General features: G+C 40.3%; 1 non-coding gene across 1 annotated transcript; it reads left to right on the forward strand.

Annotated features, from left to right (window-relative positions):
• The first annotated feature begins 5,890 nt into the window (after positions 1-5,890).
• Positions 5,891-5,994, forward strand: LOC120089604 (small nucleolar RNA R71). Its single transcript, XR_005485277.1, has one exon. It is a non-coding gene; the product is annotated as a small nucleolar RNA R71 (small nucleolar RNA).
• The last annotated feature ends 3,044 nt before the right edge of the window (positions 5,995-9,038 follow it).

The following is a 9,038-nucleotide window of genomic DNA, read 5'->3' on the forward strand; positions in this document are numbered from 1 at the left end:
TTATTTACACTAAGTTGTTGTGTGTGTGCAAGAAGATACAAAAGGGTCAAGTAGAGGATAAGGGGTTGTGTGAAAAATGGAGTTTGATGCAAGTGATATGCGTCGATCTAAATTAGATGTACATGAACAAGAATATGATGTGAATGAGATGACTTGTTTATCTCCGTTTATGCGTTAGACTCTATTTGGCACTTCTCAATGCGAATATCATACAATACCTATCTCTAGGATGTATGCGTCAATCAGGGGATGCAATAAACACACCAGTGCGTCTATCTCTAGATATACTAAGCATTTCTAACTTGATGCTGGCTTACTTATTCTCTCGAATAATTTAAGCTAAAGTTTCTTTTACCAATTGATTTAGTTGGTTTAAGCATTTCGAAATGGAATTTTGCATGAAGTTATAGATGCATCCGACATAAACAAGAAATAAATAGTGGCAAAGTATGATAGATCAAATATGTGAATTTATAAAGAAACTGATTATCTTTACAAAACCAACACTTAATCAGCTGAGAAGATGAAAACGGTAAGTAGGATGAAATGAAAGGAGTCAAGCCACAGAGTTCAATCTCCGACGCATGCCCCATGCGTTAGACTTTGTCTGCAACACTTAGAATATTTGTCGAGAACCTACAATATCATGCGTTAATGTCGCAGTATTTTAGCAATAAACATTCTTTTGCATGAGTTTGAGAGTATTCGAGTAATTCCATGCGTTCTCTCTAAAAATGATGAGATTTTATCATTAAAGACCCTAATTGTTCCAACTTTTGAGCCATAATATCTTGTATTTCAACAAGTTATCACACCCCCAAATTTGAACAATACTTGTCCTCGAGCATTCCACAAATAATTCTTTGTTATCTCCATTGTCTTTAGTGTGCAGGGTCCACCTCTCATCATATTCACTTATAAGCTTGAGACTAGAGTTTGAAAAATATAACGCAGGTTGATTCTTTTCTAAAAGGAAGAATGTTTTATTTCAGGTGCAGCAAGCTTTTTGTCAATAACTCCTTTCGTTTCTCAAAACATTCTCGTTTTTTCTATACCAGTAATGCATTAGATGCTTTTAAAATAAATGTTGGTTAAAAGAAAAAGTATAAATTTTCAGTTACCCATGCGTTGTTCCAAATATCCCACTTTCATTTTGGCTTTCACCCATGGGTGTCATGCGAGCATCCAACTACGGATGAGAGCTTTCACAACTAAACTCATATCTAGCATACATGCGTTTCAAGATACAACTTCTTTAAACTAGATAAAGGAGTTTTGGGACACATTGGTCTAGGAGACTTAACTTCGTTTTGGCTTGCCCCCACGGGTGTCATGCGAGCATCCAACTACGGCTAAGTGCATGTTCCAATTTTTAACTCATGCCAATTTGAGGTTTTCTTTTAGAGTAACGATAGAGGAGTTTGTGTTTAACATCTTTCTATTTTGTTTCCTTTCTTTTTGATGTACTCGATTAGTGTGTCTTAACTTGGATTTCCCTCACCCCAAATTTTGGAGATCAGCTAAATCCTCATTGCTAAAAGATAAACAAAATTTTGAAAAGGCTTTGAGAGTTTCGAAAGGAGTTTTAATTTAAACCTTGCATGCATTAGAAAGAAAACATGTAGACTTTTTAGAAAAGTTCAGGTTTGTTTATTTTCCTAATGCATACTCTGTACTTGTAAATTTCATATTATCATTGAGGTAAAACAACGCACAAGAAGAGAAAATAGCTAAAGAACAAAAAGGTATGCTAAGGACAACCGCAAGGATGAAAAATGATAGAAATTTCATTCATTTCATTGGATAACTCAGTAATGGAATAAACAAACATATCAAACAAATACAAAAGATTAATAAATAAAACAAAGTAGCTAACACCCCCAAATTTATTGTGCTGGCGCGTCATCCCTGCGTTCTTCGGCAGGGTCTTCATCCATAAAGCGCAGAGGGTTCCTTAGGTGAGCAGGTAGCAGTGGCAAGGCAAACATTCCAACCAGGACCTGATTAATATATTGTATTGTGTAGACAAACTGGTCCTGCATTCTTCTTGTTTGCTGCTGTATGTAATCCCTTAGAACCCTATTTTGTTGTATGCCAATTTAAGTTTCAATGGTCTGAGTTGATCACTAATGAAAGTTTTCAACTCGTCAATATCAATGTGTGGGTGTGGCGGTGTTGGCTCTTCAGTTCTTTCAACTGGGTCTTCAATATTTCCTGCGTTGCTTGACCCTAACCCAGTTGGTTCAAAAATAATTGAATGAGGTACAAAAGTTGGAATTGGAGCTGGTAAGGGAAAAGGAAGGGGACTAGGGATTTTTTGATCTAAATTGGTAGTCTCGTGCTGCGTTGGATCAAGAATCCTTTCTTACGGGGCCAAAAGGTGATTTTGGGGGTGGTATGTTTAAGTTTGGCCGCGCTTCTTCATCAGTAGATGCTCCGCTTCGTAATCTTCATTTTTCGAAGCTTCATCATGTGTTCAATCACCCAGATGCATCTTATTTTGGGAGCGCGTTGGAAGGGTCGAGGTCTGGCTACCGCGTCCTTCCGAGGTAGGGCAAGCTGGTGGGGCGAACCGTGAAGCAGACGCCTGATCAACTTGATATCCATTAGACCATCAATTTCCTCCTAATCATCCCCTAGAGGGATGCCCCGCGTTCACACAGCGCACTGATCAGCCAAGGGAAATAGAGTTGTCCTCGTGGTTTTGCTTTAATAGCTTTGATCTTGTCCCTTATTATCCTCCCTATGTCTAGAGAACTGCGCTGCATGATGCAGTAAGTGGCCAGGACACGTTCTCTTGATAATGTTTCATCATGCGTTGTAGGCATGATGCTTTTCTTAATTAAATAATACCATAAGTTTGCGTCTGGTTTCAGATTCCTGGAAGCTAAGATCTTTACTCCATTTCTTGATGTTTGCCATGTGCTTCTAGGTTTGGCCACTACTCCTAACGCATCTTTTATTTGGCTTGGAGTTGGATGTTCCAAGATGTAGTTTCCCTCTGCATCCAAGTTACTTGCAATATTGAACACTTCATTGATTTTTTCAGCTAAAAAGCGCACCAAAACACCATCAACGAACGTCGTATTTCTCTTCATATCAAACTCACTGTTATAAAATTGGTAGACAAGGTTGGGTCAAATCCTCGTATGCCCAACGCATAGTTGAACCCAGCCCATTGCATCCAAATTTTCAGTTATATATGGCGATAATGGGTTATGTTCAGGGAAGAAGCCCTTCTCGACAAGGATGTCACTAAATTGGTGCTTCCTCCTTTTGGTTTGTTTAAGTAACGTGTCAGTTACCTTGCATTTACCCGCTTCGTGTGCTTTAGCTTCCCGCGCCAGCTCCCTTAATCCATTTTCCAACTCTTTTTGGAGGGCCGACTTCCTTCGCCCCTGTTGTGCGGGCTGGTATTGCTCCAATTCCTTTTCAAACACTCTAGACCTTGAGCAGCTTTCATGCGTTACATCCTCAGGACCATATGCGAACTGCTCTTCTTCATCCTCCACAATTAATTTCCTTTTCCTCATCACTCTCTTTTCTTTCGATAGCCCTTCATCCACATTAGATTGGCGAGGTTGCGACGCGTCCGGGCCAATTTCCCTTTCTCCCTCTTATTCTTCTTCCAACTCTGCTTCAAACATCATTGCATAACGCTTCGCTTCATCAATTTCAATTGATGCGTCGGTAGGGTCAGGACGCATCACTTGTTCCTCTTCTACTTGGCCCTGATTTAAACTTGCCAAAATCACTCTAAAAATTTCTTGCTCGTCTCTTCTAGCCAATTCCACAAGTTCTGCGCTATTTTGCTCTGACGCAGGACTATTAGAGCTGGGCCTGAGAGGAGTGATTGGCGAGATGTCGGATGGGGTATGCAGCGACCAAAGAGATGAAATGACAATGGGTGAAGGCAGTTGAAGGGGTTGGCTAGCTTCTTCTGCTTCAATGGAGTAAATGGTGGCTAAGGGTTGGATGGAAAATGAGGGAAGTGGACGCACTGCGGGCGATGGTGCGGTGTAGAGATGAGCGGGAATAGGGTCATATGTTGCATCCACCGGCATAATATTTGGAATAAATGGTGGTAGGGCGGGCTTTGTATAGGGTTTCTCGGCAGCTGTAGAGGAAGAAGGGCGCTGCCGCCTTGGTTTGGTGGGAGTTTTTGGTTTAGGTTTTGCAGCGATTTTGGGTTTTTGGTGGGTTTTAGAGGATTTCGAATTTGTGGTGGTTTCGATGGGTTTCGATCGAGATGGTCGTTGGGATATGAAGGAAGGCCTGTCGTGCGAAGGCTTGGTCAGAAAGGGAGTTTTCGAGGTTCGACGAGGGTTTGGAGGGGGCGACATTGAAGCAGAAGAAGATGAGAAGGAACTTACCGGTGATACGCCTTCATAGCTTAGTGACTGGTTTTGGCTGTCAGATCCTGAAGACATTGTTGCTGAAGGCTGACCGGAGTAATGGACTTGATTGAAGGGAGGTAAGGTTTCAGGAGCTAGGATTGTTTTCGAATTAAAATTGAAAAAGGTGGAAGAATAAGAGATTTCGAAGGTTTGCGTTTTATAGGTCGGGGGAAAAGGATGTGGTGACGTTAGGTGGCGCCTAACATCCTCATTTATTAAGTAGACGAAAGGATGTACCTAGGGTTTCTAGGCAATCGAGTGTTTTGTGTTTTCGAGATGCGTCCTTTCGGTTTGGGCCATGCGTTGGCTTAAGTCCAACGCATCAGTTTTATTACCATCCTAAGCTTTTTCCGGTTGTACACAATTTTTTTTTTATTTAAATTAAATAAACCTCTTAAATAGGAAAGTGATAACAATCATCAATCAACTTAAAACATAACGCAAAGATAAGCAAAAAATCAGAGTAAACACAAACGCAGTCATAAAATACGTAATGCAAAAGAAATGAAGGTTGAAGAAGCGTCCCTGGTATATGTGTCGATGTGAACACAGGGATGCTTCGACGCAAGCCTCAGTTGGCTTTGCGTAATTTGAGGGATGACTTCTGTCATTCTACACCATCTTCAAAGTAGGGTTTCACTCCTTGTCCATTTACCTTGAACGTATTTGTGTCATCCTCCCGCATCAACTCTACTACTCCGTGGTTATTCCCTGGGGTTTCCGTATTGCTGGGCAAGACTCCTGACTGTCGATTCTTCAACTCACTTGCAATCTACCCCACCTGTATCTCTAGAGTTCTGATGGAAGACGCCTGGCTTTTTAGCAATGCATTGTTCTGGGCAATATACTTCTTTAAGAGGTTTTCAAGCGAAGATGTTGAACTCGATGCATGACTTCCTCTATTAAAGGATTGTTGGTATGGCTATTGTGTTGGCTAGAATCCAAGCGGCGGTCCTTGCCTTTGCTGCTGGTTTACTCCTGAGTGGTGTGGCTCTTGTTGATTACCTACCCAAGAGAAATTTGGATGGTTCCTCCATCCGAGATTATATGTGTTTGAGAATGGGTTATTTTTAATAAAGCATACCGATTACGGATTTTGTGGGCTATCAGAGTAAGAATGGGGATCTCCACAGCCCACACAGCTAACCATGAGCTATACGAATGTTTCTACATGATTTAACTTTTTTAAATTTGATGCGTTCCCCAGTGACATATTCTACAAAAGGTTTATGATAGTAGCCACTTGTGCAAAGAGCGTGGCTATTGCGTTAGAGTCAATAGAATTCACATTCTGAGATCGCCTCTTCCTTTCTGCTCTTGCGTCGTAAGTGTCATCCACCCATTCTATATTATGCTTGGCTATGTGGTCCAGTATTTCCTTAGCTTCATTATAAGATTTGTCCATGATACCACCAGCTGTAGTTGCGTCGGCTGCCATTTGAGATGCTCTGTTTAATCCGCCATAGAAAGTCTCCATCTGGATGGTTAACGGTAGTCCATGATTGGGGCAATTCTTGACTAATCCTTTAAAGCGCTCCCATGCGGCACTCAAGGTTTCAACTTCTTCCTGCTCGAAGTTCATGATCTCTCTTCGCCTCCTTGCGTTTGTGGTGGGTGGGAAGTATTTCTACATGAATTTCTCCACCAACTTTTCCCAGGTCGTGATCTCTCCAGGCTCCAAAGAACTTACCCATTACTTTGCGTTGTCACGCAGAGAATATGGGAATAAAGATAGCCTGATAGCTTCTAGAGTGATTCCAGGAATCACAAACAAGTTACATGTCTCTAGGACACATTTCATGTGGGCATGACCGTCTTCTCTTCGAGCACCCCCAAATTGTCCAGCTGATTAGAGCATTTGTAACATCACAGATTTCATCTCAAATCTTGTCCCATCTGGCGTTGGATATATGATCCTTGGTGAGAAATCATACAACCCAAGAAACGCATACTCCCGCATGGGACGCGTACTACTATTTGCCATTATGATAGGATTTTGCGCAGTGTGGGCTAGCTGTTGAGCTAAGTTATGATTCACTTGTTCATCCGCCATTTGTTGTTGCCTGGTTTATTGTCTGAGTAGTTGTTTCCTTAACCTACGGCGACGATTAGATCGATTTCTTTGTCGAAAGGTCCTTTCAACTTCGAGGTCGTATACAAGTTCAGGGGTGCTTTCCCTACTCATAAATGTTTACAAGCTTCAGATTAGCTCATAATACTCCCTCAGCTGCAGTTTTCCTACAAAAGATACAAGCAAAATCTCTGGTTAGTTTTGTTACTGAATCCCCAGCAACGAAGCCAAAAACTTGTTCGTTGATTTTGTGATTCGAGCTTAGGAGTGCATTGTATAAAGTAATTGGAAAAGTATAAAAATGAATGATGCATTTATGTGTTTATGACGCGTTAGTGACGTGTTGATGCGTTAGTGATGTGCAACTGGATGCATGACACTCCTCTATAGACGTTCAAGTTTTCCTGACTCAGATCCAAGTATAAATCCAACTTAGTTTCCTGGTAAGTCTAGGGTCGAACTCAGGGATTCAGATTAAAGCTAACGCAGGCCTTACGTTGTAACTGTTGTAGAAATATCCTAAGTAAATGTAGAAATTATTTATTTACACTAAGCTGCTGTGTGTGTGCAAGAAGATACAAAAGGGTCAAGTAAAGGATAAGGGGTCGTGTGAAAAATGGAGTTTGATGCAGGTGATATGCGTCGATCTAAGTTAAATGTACACGAACAAGAATATAATGTGAATGAGATGACTTGTTTATCCCCGTTTATGCGTTAAGACTCTATTCGACACTTCTCAATGCGAATATCATACAATACCTATCTCTAGGATGTATGCGTCAATCACAGGATGCAATAAAACACTAGTGCGTCTATTTCTAGATATACTAAGCATTTTTAACTTGATGCTGACTTACTTATTCTCTCGAATAATTTAAGCTAAAGCTACTTTTACTAATTAATTTAGATGGTTTAAGCATTTCAAAATGGAATTTTGCATGAAGTTATAGATGCATCCTACATAAACAAGAAATAAAGAGTGGCAAAGTATAATAGATCAAATATGTGAATTTATAAAGAAACTGATTATCTTTACAAAACCAACACTTAATCAACTAAGAAGATGAAAATGGTAAGTAGGATGAAATGAAAGGAGTCAAGCCACAGAGTATAATCTCTTGTCCCCTTTGGCTCAATTCTAGTTCGTGTACAACCACTTATGGAAGAATTGGAAGAAATGTCTCTCTCGAGCTCAGTTTTCTTCCCTCTTGTTCTTCTCGTCACCACAGCACAACTCTAGCAAAAATCAGGTAGATTATTCGATTCTATTTCCTCGGATTGGCGGTCTTAAAATTTTATAATTATGCAATGAGGTAAATGGTCTAAGATCCAAGATTCGTTCATCTGGTGGGATTTCTTCTATTTATAGGCATCGGTCTTCTCCAACTTGATGATGGGCAGCAATAAATTCCATACCCTGGTCAGCCGCTTTACACTCAGATTCTTTTCAGACGTCGCCCGCTCTAGATGCCCATGCTGGCAAGTGGTGATTTGACACAAACAGCCTCAATCAATGAATCTTCCCTGCATTGAATTCCTTCGACGCATGCCCCATGCGTTAGACTTTGCCTACAACACTTAGAATATTTGTTGAGATCTTGCAATATCATGCATTAGTGTCGTAGTATTTTAACAATAAACATTCTTTTGCATGAGTTTGAGAGTGTTCGAGTTCCATGCGTTTTCTCTATAAATGATGAGATTTTATCATTAAAGACCCTAATTGTTTCAACTTTTGAGCCACAATAACTTGTATTTCTACAAGTTATCAATAATCGTCTAAACGATCGTTGAACAACCGTCAAGGTATTGTATACCTGGTGATGGGGTAGTCAGTGACAATGCGATGAGGCATGCTGAACTACACGACCGTTTAGTGCGCGCACCTTTTATTAAACGATGAGCGTCAAATGCTTTATACGATCGTTTACCTCTAGCATCCACGCGATCGAGCAACCAACACTATACGAGAGAGTAAACTCTTTACCCCATCGTTTGGAATTACGATCATTTAGTAAATACTACACGATGGGTACAACATTTCTACCTGATCGTTTAGCCAAATCTCAATAATCGTTTACCTTAGGCTATACGATACAACAAACCGTTGGTTTTCTTCCTCGATAAGAATTGCATCTTCATGCATTGAAAATTCATCATGAACGACTCAAACAAACTTCAAACACTTTGAATACATACTCGATTGCTTGTTAAATATGCCCAAAAACGCAGGGGCCCTTACAAATTAACACTTTGTAAACGTAAAGAAAGCTTTAAACAAAGACAACCATCCCGTAAACATTCATCAACACATCTACAAACATATTTAGCTCTTAAACGCAAGGCAGAAACCTTAAAACCCACCACAACTATGAAAGTAGTTCAATGTAGAAATGGTATTTAGAATATAGAAGAACCTGGCTCTGATACCAATTGAAGAAGATCAAACATGAGGATTTCCATGAGCAGCAGAAAGGATCGTTCCAAATTCCATTCGAATTGAACACTAACCATTACAGTCTAAAAATGGAAACTAACAGGTCATGTATATACAGAAATTACAGCATGCT

This window comes from Benincasa hispida, chromosome 10 (assembly GCF_027475165.1).
Source record: "Benincasa hispida cultivar pf3 chromosome 10, pf3_genome.v1.1, whole genome shotgun sequence".
NCBI classification, from domain to species: domain Eukaryota; kingdom Viridiplantae; phylum Streptophyta; class Magnoliopsida; order Cucurbitales; family Cucurbitaceae; genus Benincasa; species Benincasa hispida.